Source organism: Anomaloglossus baeobatrachus, chromosome 7 (genome assembly GCF_048569485.1).
Source record: "Anomaloglossus baeobatrachus isolate aAnoBae1 chromosome 7, aAnoBae1.hap1, whole genome shotgun sequence".
Taxonomy (NCBI): Eukaryota; Metazoa; Chordata; class Amphibia; order Anura; family Aromobatidae; genus Anomaloglossus; species Anomaloglossus baeobatrachus.
Window position 1 is genome coordinate 198,082,644 of NC_134359.1, and position 12,122 is coordinate 198,094,765.

The following is a 12,122-nucleotide window of genomic DNA, read 5'->3' on the forward strand; positions in this document are numbered from 1 at the left end:
CTCCTTCTTCCGTGTTGAAAAGCTTAGTTTCCATTTAGAACCCAGGTGGTGGATATTTGACCTTCTCAAATCTCTGAGATAGTGCAATGAAGGATTCATAAATCTGTGCTGTCTAAGTGCATATAAAAGAGAAGACGTCATCCGATGTAGGATTGCATCAGGCATGCCAAATAAAAACAGTGGGTTTTATTTTGCCAGATTGAGCATTGGTTTATGACTGGTAAGGATTGCCTTAGTCCAACTCCAGACACCAGACAATGAAGGAGAAGAGATAAGGCCCACTCCGTTAGAGGCCAACTTAAAATCTTCAGTGAAAAAGCAAAGACTCATCAAAATGCTCTTCAGATCTTATGGTCTGGTTTCTACGTTTTTGGGCAGAGAAGTTGGCTGTGAAGTTCAGGTGATGCATTAACAATACAGTCTATGGATTGAGCTGTTTATGCATGGTTTTGACTTCCATCTTTGTTCTTGTTGTTTTCTTGCCCTTTCACTGTTCAAGAAGACTGCTATCAAACTTTTCTAGCAGGGAGAGATGCGCATGGAAGCATTTCAATCTGGCAAAAGAAAACCACTGTTTTTATTTGGCATGCTTGTGCCATCCTACATCGCATGACATCTTCTTCCTTCTGAGCACTTAGACAGCACATATTTATAATTCCTTCATTCAACTATCTCAGAGATGTGAGAAAGACAAATTTGACATTAGTCTCTCACTATGAAAGGTGCCCTTTAAAAATCGAAACTTCTATATCGGGACTATGAAAAGAAGGCACTGCTGAGATTCGAACTCAGGATCTCCTGTTTACTAGACAGGCACTTTAACCAACTAAGCCACAGCACCTCTTTTCCTACTGACCGATAGTAAAGCAGCTTCTGGTAGAGTGGCCTTATTTGATCTTCAGTGTCATCTGATGTCTAGAGACAAACTAATGCGAATGCTATCTGGGATAAACCAATTTTCAGGGCTTCAATACAGACACGACATTCAATCTTTAGTAAAAATACTGTTATTAAAAACCCTGAGCATTAGCTCATTTCTGATATGGTTTGAGCTAGTCTAACTCTTGACATTATCCAGTGTAGGAGATGTGATAAGGTCCATTTTGCCAGAGGCCGATACACAATCTTTAGCTCAATTGCACAGACTTGTCAAAATCCTCATCAGATCATATCACCTGATTTCAGGTTTGTCATGTAGACGAGGTGGCCGAGTGGTTAAGGCGATGGACTGCTAATCCATTGTGCTCTGCATGCATGGGTTCGAATCCCATCCTCGTCGGTTTAATCTCCTTCTTCCGTGTTGAAAAGCTTAGTTTCCATTTAGAACCCAGGTGGTGGATATTTGACCTTCTCAAATCTCTGAGATAGTGCAATGAAGGATTCATAAATCTGTGCTGTCTAAGTGCATATAAAAGAGAAGACGTCATCCGATGTAGGATTGCATCAGGCATGCCAAATAAAAACGGTGGGTTTTATTTTGCCAGATTGAGCATTGGTTTATGACTGGTAAGGATTGCCTTAGTCCAACTCCAGACACCAGACAATGAAGGAGAAGAGATAAGGCCCACTCCGTTAGAGGCCAACTTAAAATCTTCAGTGAAAAAGCAAAGACTCATCAAAATGCTCATCAGATCTTATGGTCTGGTTTCTACGTTTTTGGGCAGAGAAGTTGGCTGTGAAGTTCAGGTGATGCATTAACAATACAGTCTATGGATTGAGCTGTTTATGCATGGTTTTGACTTCCATCTTTGTTCTTGTTGTTTTCTTGCCCTTTCACTGTTCAAGAAGACTGCTATCAAACTTTTCTAGCAGGGAGAGATGCGCATGGAAGCATTTCAATCTGGCAAAAGAAAACCACTGTTTTTATTTGGCATGCTTGTGCCATCCTACATCGCATGACATCTTCTTCCTTCTGAGCACTTAGACAGCACATATTTATAATTCCTTCATTCAACTATCTCAGAGATGTGAGAAAGACAAATTTGACATTAGTCTCTCACTATGAAAGGTGCCCTTTAAAAATCGAAACTTCTATATCGGGACTATGAAAAGAAGGCACTGCTGAGATTCGAACTCAGGATCTCCTGTTTACTAGACAGGCACTTTAACCAACTAAGCCAAAGCACCTCTTTTCCTTCTGACCGATAGTAAAGCAGCTTCTGGTAGAGTGGCCTTATTTGATCTTCAGTGTCATCTGATGTCTAGAGACAAACTAATGCGAATGCTATCTGGGATAAACCAATTTTCAGGGCTTCAATACAGACACGACATTCAATCTTTAGTAAAAATACTGTTATTAAAAACCCTGAGCATTAGCTCATTTCTGATATGGTTTGAGCTAGTCTAACTCTTGACATTATCCAGTGTAGGAGATGTGATAAGGTCCATTTTGCCAGAGGCCGATACACAATCTTTAGCTCAATTGCACAGACTTGTCAAAATCCTCATCAGATCATATCACCTGATTTCAGGTTTGTCATGTAGACGAGGTGGCCGAGTGGTTAAGGCGATGGACTGCTAATCCATTGTGCTCTGCATGCATGGGTTCGAATCCCATCCTCGTCGGTTTAATCTCCTTCTTCCGTGTTGAAAAGCTTAGTTTCCATTTAGAACCCAGGTGGTGGATATTTGACCTTCTCAAATCTCTGAGATAGTGCAATGAAGGATTCATAAATCTGTGCTGTCTAAGTGCATATAAAAGAGAAGACGTCATCCGATGTAGGATTGCATCAGGCATGCCAAATAAAAACGGTGGGTTTTATTTTGCCAGATTGAGCATTGGTTTATGACTGGTAAGGATTGCCTTAGTCCAACTCCAGACACCAGACAATGAAGGAGAAGAGATAAGGCCCACTCCGTTAGAGGCCAACTTAAAATCTTCAGTGAAAAAGCAAAGACTCATCAAAATGCTCATCAGATCTTATGGTCTGGTTTCTACGTTTTTGGGCAGAGAAGTTGGCTGTGAAGTTCAGGTGATGCATTAACAATACAGTCTATGGATTGAGCTGTTTATGCATGGTTTTGACTTCCATCTTTGTTCTTGTTGTTTTCTTGCCCTTTCACTGTTCAAGAAGACTGCTATCAAACTTTTCTAGCAGGGAGAGATGCGCATGGAAGCATTTCAATCTGGCAAAAGAAAACCACTGTTTTTATTTGGCATGCTTGTGCCATCCTACATCGCATGACATCTTCTTCCTTCTGAGCACTTAGACAGCACATATTTATAATTCCTTCATTCAACTATCTCAGAGATGTGAGAAAGACAAATTTGACATTAGTCTCTCACTATGAAAGGTGCCCTTTAAAAATCGAAACTTCTATATCGGGACTATGAAAAGAAGGCACTGCTGAGATTCGAACTCAGGATCTCCTGTTTACTAGACAGGCACTTTAACCAACTAAGCCAAAGCACCTCTTTTCCTACTGACCGATAGTAAAGCAGCTTCTGGTAGAGTGGCCTTATTTGATCTTCAGTGTCATCTGATGTCTAGAGACAAACTAATGCGAATGCTATCTGGGATAAACCAATTTTCAGGGCTTCAATACAGACACGACATTCAATCTTTAGTAAAAATACTGTTATTAAAAACCCTGAGCATTAGCTCATTTCTGATATGGTTTGAGCTAGTCTAACTCTTGACATTATCCAGTGTAGGAGATGTGATAAGGTCCATTTTGCCAGAGGCCGATACACAATCTTTAGCTCAATTGCACAGACTTGTCAAAATCCTCATCAGATCATATCACCTGATTTCAGGTTTGTCATGTAGACGAGGTGGCCGAGTGGTTAAGGCGATGGACTGCTAATCCATTGTGCTCTGCATGCATGGGTTCGAATCCCATCCTCGTCGGTTTAATCTCCTTCTTCCGTGTTGAAAAGCTTAGTTTCCATTTAGAACCCAGGTGGTGGATATTTGACCTTCTCAAATCTCTGAGATAGTGCAATGAAGGATTCATAAATCTGTGCTGTCTAAGTGCATATAAAAGAGAAGACGTCATCCGATGTAGGATTGCATCAGGCATGCCAAATAAAAACGGTGGGTTTTATTTTGCCAGATTGAGCATTGGTTTATGACTGGTAAGGATTGCCTTAGTCCAACTCCAGACACCAGACAATGAAGGAGAAGAGATAAGGCCCACTCCGTTAGAGGCCAACTTAAAATCTTCAGTGAAAAAGCAAAGACTCATCAAAATGCTCATCAGATCTTATGGTCTGGTTTCTACGTTTTTGGGCAGAGAAGTTGGCTGTGAAGTTCAGGTGATGCATTAACAATACAGTCTATGGATTGAGCTGTTTATGCATGGTTTTGACTTCCATCTTTGTTCTTGTTGTTTTCTTGCCCTTTCACTGTTCAAGAAGACTGCTATCAAACTTTTCTAGCAGGGAGAGATGCGCATGGAAGCATTTCAATCTGGCAAAAGAAAACCACTGTTTTTATTTGGCATGCTTGTGCCATCCTACATCGCATGACATCTTCTTCCTTCTGAGCACTTAGACAGCACATATTTATAATTCCTTCATTCAACTATCTCAGAGATGTGAGAAAGACAAATTTGACATTAGTCTCTCACTATGAAAGGTGCCCTTTAAAAATCGAAACTTCTATATCGCGACTATGAAAAGAAGGCACTGCTGAGATTCGAACTCAGGATCTCCTGTTTACTAGACAGGCACTTTAACCAACTAAGCCACAGCACCTCTTTTCCTACTGACCGATAGTAAAGCAGCTTCTGGTAGAGTGGCCTTATTTGATCTTCAGTGTCATCTGATGTCTAGAGACAAACTAATGCGAATGCTATCTGGGATAAACCAATTTTCAGGGCTTCAATACAGACACGACATTCAATCTTTAGTAAAAATACTGTTATTAAAAACCCTGAGCATTAGCTCATTTCTGATATGGTTTGAGCTAGTCTAACTCTTGACATTATCCAGTGTAGGAGATGTGATAAGGTCCATTTTGCCAGAGGCCGATACACAATCTTTAGCTCAATTGCACAGACTTGTCAAAATCCTCATCAGATCATATCACCTGATTTGAGCTTTGTGATGTAGACGAGGTGGCCGAGTGGTTAAGGCGATGGACTGCTAATCCATTGTGCTCTGCATGCATGGGTTCGAATCCCATCCTCGTCGGTTTAATCTCCTTCTTCCGTGTTGAAAAGCTTAGTTTCCATTTAGAACCCAGGTGGTGGATATTTGACCTTCTCAAATCTCTGAGATAGTGCAATGAAGGATTCATAAATCTGTGCTGTCTAAGTGCATATAAAAGAGAAGACGTCATCCGATGTAGGATTGCATCAGGCATGCCAAATAAAAACGGTGGGTTTTATTTTGCCAGATTGAGCATTGGTTTATGACTGGTAAGGATTGCCTTAGTCCAACTCCAGACACCAGACAATGAAGGAGAAGAGATAAGGCCCACTCCGTTAGAGGCCAACTTAAAATCTTCAGTGAAAAAGCAAAGACTCATCAAAATGCTCTTCAGATCTTATGGTCTGGTTTCTACATTTTTGGGCAGAGAAGTTGGCTGTGAAGTTCAGGTGATGCATTAACAATACAGTCTATGGATTGAGCTGTTTATGCATGGTTTTGACTTCCATCTTTGTTCTTGTTGTTTTCTTGCCCTTTCACTGTTCAAGAAGACTGCTATCAAACTTTTCTAGCAGGGAGAGATGCGCATGGAAGCATTTCAATCTGGCAAAAGAAAACCACTGTTTTTATTTGGCATGCTTGTGCCATCCTACATCGCATGACATCTTCTTCCTTCTGAGCACTTAGACAGCACATATTTATAATTCCTTCATTCAACTATCTCAGAGATGTGAGAAAGACAAATTTGACATTAGTCTCTCACTATGAAAGGTGCCCTTTAAAAATCGAAACTTCTATATCGGGACTATGAAAAGAAGGCACTGCTGAGATTCGAACTCAGGATCTCCTGTTTACTAGACAGGCACTTTAACCAACTAAGCCACAGCACCTCTTTTCCTACTGACCGATAGTAAAGCAGCTTCTGGTAGAGTGGCCTTATTTGATCTTCAGTGTCATCTGATGTCTAGAGACAAACTAATGCGAATGCTATCTGGGATAAACCAATTTTCAGGGCTTCAATACAGACACGACATTCAATCTTTAGTAAAAATACTGTTATTAAAAACCCTGAGCATTAGCTCATTTCTGATATGGTTTGAGCTAGTCTAACTCTTGACATTATCCAGTGTAGGAGATGTGATAAGGTCCATTTTGCCAGAGGCCGATACACAATCTTTAGCTCAATTGCACAGACTTGTCAAAATCCTCATCAGATCATATCACCTGATTTCAGGTTTGTCCTGTAGACGAGGTGGCCGAGTGGTTAAGGCGATGGACTGCTAATCCATTGTGCTCTGCATGCATGGGTTCGAATCCCATCCTCGTCGGTTTAATCTCCTTCTTCCGTGTTGAAAAGCTTAGTTTCCATTTAGAACCCAGGTGGTGGATATTTGACCTTCTCAAATCTCTGAGATAGTGCAATGAAGGATTCATAAATCTGTGCTGTCTAAGTGCATATAAAAGAGAAGACGTCATCCGATGTAGGATTGCATCAGGCATGCCAAATAAAAACGGTGGGTTTTATTTTGCCAGATTGAGCATTGGTTTATGACTGGTAAGGATTGCCTTAGTCCAACTCCAGACACCAGACAATGAAGGAGAAGAGATAAGGCCCACTCCGTTAGAGGCCAACTTAAAATCTTCAGTGAAAAAGCAAAGACTCATCAAAATGCTCATCAGATCTTATGGTCTGGTTTCTACGTTTTTGGGCAGAGAAGTTGGCTGTGAAGTTCAGGTGATGCATTAACAATACAGTCTATGGATTGAGCTGTTTATGCATGGTTTTGACTTCCATCTTTGTTCTTGTTGTTTTCTTGCCCTTTCACTGTTCAAGAAGACTGCTATCAAACTTTTCTAGCAGGGAGAGATGCGCATGGAAGCATTTCAATCTGGCAAAAGAAAACCACTGTTTTTATTTGGCATGCTTGTGCCATCCTACATCGCATGACATCTTCTTCCTTCTGAGCACTTAGACAGCACATATTTATAATTCCTTCATTCAACTATCTCAGAGATGTGAGAAAGACAAATTTGACATTAGTCTCTCACTATGAAAGGTGCCCTTTAAAAATCGAAACTTCTATATCGGGACTATGAAAAGAAGGCACTGCTGAGATTCGAACTCAGGATCTCCTGTTTACTAGACAGGCACTTTAACCAACTAAGCCACAGCACCTCTTTTCCTACTGACCGATAGTAAAGCAGCTTCTGGTAGAGTGGCCTTATTTGATCTTCAGTGTCATCTGATGTCTAGAGACAAACTAATGCGAATGCTATCTGGGATAAACCAATTTTCAGGGCTTCAATACAGACACGACATTCAATCTTTAGTAAAAATACTGTTATTAAAAACCCTGAGCATTAGCTCATTTCTGATATGGTTTGAGCTAGTCTAACTCTTGACATTATCCAGTGTAGGAGATGTGATAAGGTCCATTTTGCCAGAGGCCGATACACAATCTTTAGCTCAATTGCACAGACTTGTCAAAATCCTCATCAGATCATATCACCTGATTTCAGGTTTGTCATGTAGACGAGGTGGCCGAGTGGTTAAGGCGATGGACTGCTAATCCATTGTGCTCTGCATGCATGGGTTCGAATCCCATCCTCGTCGGTTTAATCTCCTTCTTCCGTGTTGAAAAGCTTAGTTTCCATTTAGAACCCAGGTGGTGGATATTTGACCTTCTCAAATCTCTGAGATAGTGCAATGAAGGATTCATAAATCTGTGCTGTCTAAGTGCATATAAAAGAGAAGACGTCATCCGATGTAGGATTGCATCAGGCATGCCAAATAAAAACGGTGGGTTTTATTTTGCCAGATTGAGCATTGGTTTATGACTGGTAAGGATTGCCTTAGTCCAACTCCAGACACCAGACAATGAAGGAGAAGAGATAAGGCCCACTCCGTTAGAGGCCAACTTAAAATCTTCAGTGAAAAAGCAAAGACTCATCAAAATGCTCATCAGATCTTATGGTCTGGTTTCTACGTTTTTGGGCAGAGAAGTTGGCTGTGAAGTTCAGGTGATGCATTAACAATACAGTCTATGGATTGAGCTGTTTATGCATGGTTTTGACTTCCATCTTTGTTCTTGTTGTTTTCTTGCCCTTTCACTGTTCAAGAAGACTGCTATCAAACTTTTCTAGCAGGGAGAGATGCGCATGGAAGCATTTCAATCTGGCAAAAGAAAACCACTGTTTTTATTTGGCATGCTTGTGCCATCCTACATCGCATGACATCTTCTTCCTTCTGAGCACTTAGACAGCACATATTTATAATTCCTTCATTCAACTATCTCAGAGATGTGAGAAAGACAAATTTGACATTAGTCTCTCACTATGAAAGGTGCCCTTTAAAAATCGAAACTTCTATATCGGGACTATGAAAAGAAGGCACTGCTGAGATTCGAACTCAGGATCTCCTGTTTACTAGACAGGCACTTTAACCAACTAAGCCAAAGCACCTCTTTTCCTACTGACCGATAGTAAAGCAGCTTCTGGTAGAGTGGCCTTATTTGATCTTCAGTGTCATCTGATGTCTAGAGACAAACTAATGCGAATGCTATCTGGGATAAACCAATTTTCAGGGCTTCAATACAGACACGACATTCAATCTTTAGTAAAAATACTGTTATTAAAAACCCTGAGCATTAGCTCATTTCTGATATGGTTTGAGCTAGTCTAACTCTTGACATTATCCAGTGTAGGAGATGTGATAAGGTCCATTTTGCCAGAGGCCGATACACAATCTTTAGCTCAATTGCACAGACTTGTCAAAATCCTCATCAGATCATATCACCTGATTTGAGCTTTGTGATGTAGACGAGGTGGCCGAGTGGTTAAGGCGATGGACTGCTAATCCATTGTGCTCTGCATGCATGGGTTCGAATCCCATCCTCGTCGGTTTAATCTCCTTCTTCCGTGTTGAAAAGCTTAGTTTCCATTTAGAACCCAGGTGGTGGATATTTGACCTTCTCAAATCTCTGAGATAGTGCAATGAAGGATTCATAAATCTGTGCTGTCTAAGTGCATATAAAAGAGAAGACGTCATCCGATGTAGGATTGCATCAGGCATGCCAAATAAAAACGGTGGGTTTTATTTTGCCAGATTGAGCATTGGTTTATGACTGGTAAGGATTGCCTTAGTCCAACTCCAGACACCAGACAATGAAGGAGAAGAGATAAGGCCCACTCCGTTAGAGGCCAACTTAAAATCTTCAGTGAAAAAGCAAAGACTCATCAAAATGCTCTTCAGATCTTATGGTCTGGTTTCTACGTTTTTGGGCAGAGAAGTTGGCTGTGAAGTTCAGGTGATGCATTAACAATACAGTCTATGGATTGAGCTGTTTATGCATGGTTTTGACTTCCATCTTTGTTCTTGTTGTTTTCTTGCCCTTTCACTGTTCAAGAAGACTGCTATCAAACTTTTCTAGCAGGGAGAGATGCGCATGGAAGCATTTCAATCTGGCAAAAGAAAACCACTGTTTTTATTTGGCATGCTTGTGCCATCCTACATCGCATGACATCTTCTTCCTTCTGAGCACTTAGACAGCACATATTTATAATTCCTTCATTCAACTATCTCAGAGATGTGAGAAAGACAAATTTGACATTAGTCTCTCACTATGAAAGGTGCCCTTTAAAAATCGAAACTTCTATATCGGGACTATGAAAAGAAGGCACTGCTGAGATTCGAACTCAGGATCTCCTGTTTACTAGACAGGCACTTTAACCAACTAAGCCAAAGCACCTCTTTTCCTACTGACCGATAGTAAAGCAGCTTCTGGTAGAGTGGCCTTATTTGATCTTCAGTGTCATCTGATGTCTAGAGACAAACTAATGCGAATGCTATCTGGGATAAACCAATTTTCAGGGCTTCAATACAGACACGACATTCAATCTTTAGTAAAAATACTGTTATTAAAAACCCTGAGCATTAGCTCATTTCTGATATGGTTTGAGCTAGTCTAACTCTTGACATTATCCAGTGTAGGAGATGTGATAAGGTCCATTTTGCCAGAGGCCGATACACAATCTTTAGCTCAATTGCACAGACTTGTCAAAATCCTCATCAGATCATATCACCTGATTTGAGCTTTGTGATGTAGACGAGGTGGCCGAGTGGTTAAGGCGATGGACTGCTAATCCATTGTGCTCTGCATGCATGGGTTCGAATCCCATCCTCGTCGGTTTAATCTCCTTCTTCCGTGTTGAAAAGCTTAGTTTCCATTTAGAACCCAGGTGGTGGATATTTGACCTTCTCAAATCTCTGAGATAGTGCAATGAAGGATTCATAAATCTGTGCTGTCTAAGTGCATATAAAAGAGAAGACGTCATCCGATGTAGGATTGCATCAGGCATGCCAAATAAAAACGGTGGGTTTTATTTTGCCAGATTGAGCATTGGTTTATGACTGGTAAGGATTGCCTTAGTCCAACTCCAGACACCAGACAATGAAGGAGAAGAGATAAGGCCCACTCCGTTAGAGGCCAACTTAAAATCTTCAGTGAAAAAGCAAAGACTCATCAAAATGCTCTTCAGATCTTATGGTCTGGTTTCTACGTTTTTGGGCAGAGAAGTTGGCTGTGAAGTTCAGGTGATGCATTAACAATACAGTCTATGGATTGAGCTGTTTATGCATGGTTTTGACTTCCATCTTTGTTCTTGTTGTTTTCTTGCCCTTTCACTGTTCAAGAAGACTGCTATCAAACTTTTCTAGCAGGGAGAGATGCGCATGGAAACATTTCAATCTGGCAAAAGAAAACCACTGTTTTTATTTGGCATGCTTGTGCCATCCTACATCGCATGACATCTTCTTCCTTCTGAGCACTTAGACAGCACATATTTATAATTCCTTCATTCAACTATCTCAGAGATGTGAGAAAGACAAATTTGACATTAGTCTCTCACTATGAAAGGTGCCCTTTAAAAATCGAAACTTCTATATCGGGACTATGAAAAGAAGGCACTGCTGAGATTCGAACTCAGGATCTCCTGTTTACTAGACAGGCACTTTAACCAACTAAGCCACAGCACCTCTTTTCCTACTGACCGATAGTAAAGCAGCTTCTGGTAGAGTGGCCTTATTTGATCTTCAGTGTCATCTGATGTCTAGAGACAAACTAATGCGAATGCTATCTGGGATAAACCAATTTTCAGGGCTTCAATACAGACACGACATTCAATCTTTAGTAAAAATACTGTTATTAAAAACCCTGAGCATTAGCTCATTTCTGATATGGTTTGAGCTAGTCTAACTCTTGACATTATCCAGTGTAGGAGATGTGATAAGGTCCATTTTGCCAGAGGCCGATACACAATCTTTAGCTCAATTGCACAGACTTGTCAAAATCCTCATCAGATCATATCACCTGATTTGAGCTTTGTGATGTAGACGAGGTGGCCGAGTGGTTAAGGCGATGGACTGCTAATCCATTGTGCTCTGCATGCATGGGTTCGAATCCCATCCTCGTCGGTTTAATCTCCTTCTTCCGTGTTGAAAAGCTTAGTTTCCATTTAGAACCCAGGTGGTGGATATTTGACCTTCTCAAATCTCTGAGATAGTGCAATGAAGGATTCATAAATCTGTGCTGTCTAAGTGCATATAAAAGAGAAGACGTCATCCGATGTAGGATTGCATCAGGCATGCCAAATAAAAACGGTGGGTTTTATTTTGCCAGATTGAGCATTGGTTTATGACTGGTAAGGATTGCCTTAGTCCAACTCCAGACACCAGACAATGAAGGAGAAGAGATAAGGCCCACTCCGTTAGAGGCCAACTTAAAATCTTCAGTGAAAAAGCAAAGACTCATCAAAATGCTCTTCAGATCTTATGGTCTGGTTTCTACGTTTTTGGGCAGAGAAGTTGGCTGTGAAGTTCAGGTGATGCATTAACAATACAGTCTATGGATTGAGCTGTTTATGCATGGTTTTGACTTCCATCTTTGTTCTTGTTGTTTTCTTGCCCTTTCACTGTTCAAGAAGACTGCTATCAAACTTTTCTAGCAGGGAGAGATGCGCATGGAAGCAT

General features: G+C 40.8%; 9 non-coding genes across 9 annotated transcripts; all 9 read left to right on the plus strand.

Moving 5' to 3' along the window:
* The first annotated feature begins 1,197 nt into the window (after positions 1-1,197).
* On the plus strand, positions 1,198-1,279 carry TRNAS-GCU (transfer RNA serine (anticodon GCU)). Its single transcript has one exon. It is a non-coding gene; the product is annotated as a tRNA-Ser (tRNA).
* Positions 1,280-2,483: 1,204 nt separating this feature from the next.
* Positions 2,484-2,565, plus strand: TRNAS-GCU (transfer RNA serine (anticodon GCU)). Its single transcript has one exon. It is a non-coding gene; the product is annotated as a tRNA-Ser (tRNA).
* Positions 2,566-3,769: 1,204 nt separating this feature from the next.
* TRNAS-GCU (transfer RNA serine (anticodon GCU)) lies at positions 3,770-3,851 on the plus strand. The gene has a single exon. It is a non-coding gene; the product is annotated as a tRNA-Ser (tRNA).
* Positions 3,852-5,055: 1,204 nt separating this feature from the next.
* Positions 5,056-5,137, plus strand: TRNAS-GCU (transfer RNA serine (anticodon GCU)). Its single transcript has one exon. It is a non-coding gene; the product is annotated as a tRNA-Ser (tRNA).
* Positions 5,138-6,341: 1,204 nt separating this feature from the next.
* TRNAS-GCU (transfer RNA serine (anticodon GCU)) lies at positions 6,342-6,423 on the plus strand. The gene has a single exon. It is a non-coding gene; the product is annotated as a tRNA-Ser (tRNA).
* Positions 6,424-7,627: 1,204 nt separating this feature from the next.
* On the plus strand, positions 7,628-7,709 carry TRNAS-GCU (transfer RNA serine (anticodon GCU)). The gene has a single exon. It is a non-coding gene; the product is annotated as a tRNA-Ser (tRNA).
* Positions 7,710-8,913: 1,204 nt separating this feature from the next.
* Positions 8,914-8,995, plus strand: TRNAS-GCU (transfer RNA serine (anticodon GCU)). The gene has a single exon. It is a non-coding gene; the product is annotated as a tRNA-Ser (tRNA).
* Positions 8,996-10,199: 1,204 nt separating this feature from the next.
* On the plus strand, positions 10,200-10,281 carry TRNAS-GCU (transfer RNA serine (anticodon GCU)). Its single transcript has one exon. It is a non-coding gene; the product is annotated as a tRNA-Ser (tRNA).
* A 1,204-nt stretch (positions 10,282-11,485) lies between these two features.
* TRNAS-GCU (transfer RNA serine (anticodon GCU)) lies at positions 11,486-11,567 on the plus strand. Its single transcript has one exon. It is a non-coding gene; the product is annotated as a tRNA-Ser (tRNA).
* Positions 11,568-12,122: the final 555 nt, after the last annotated feature.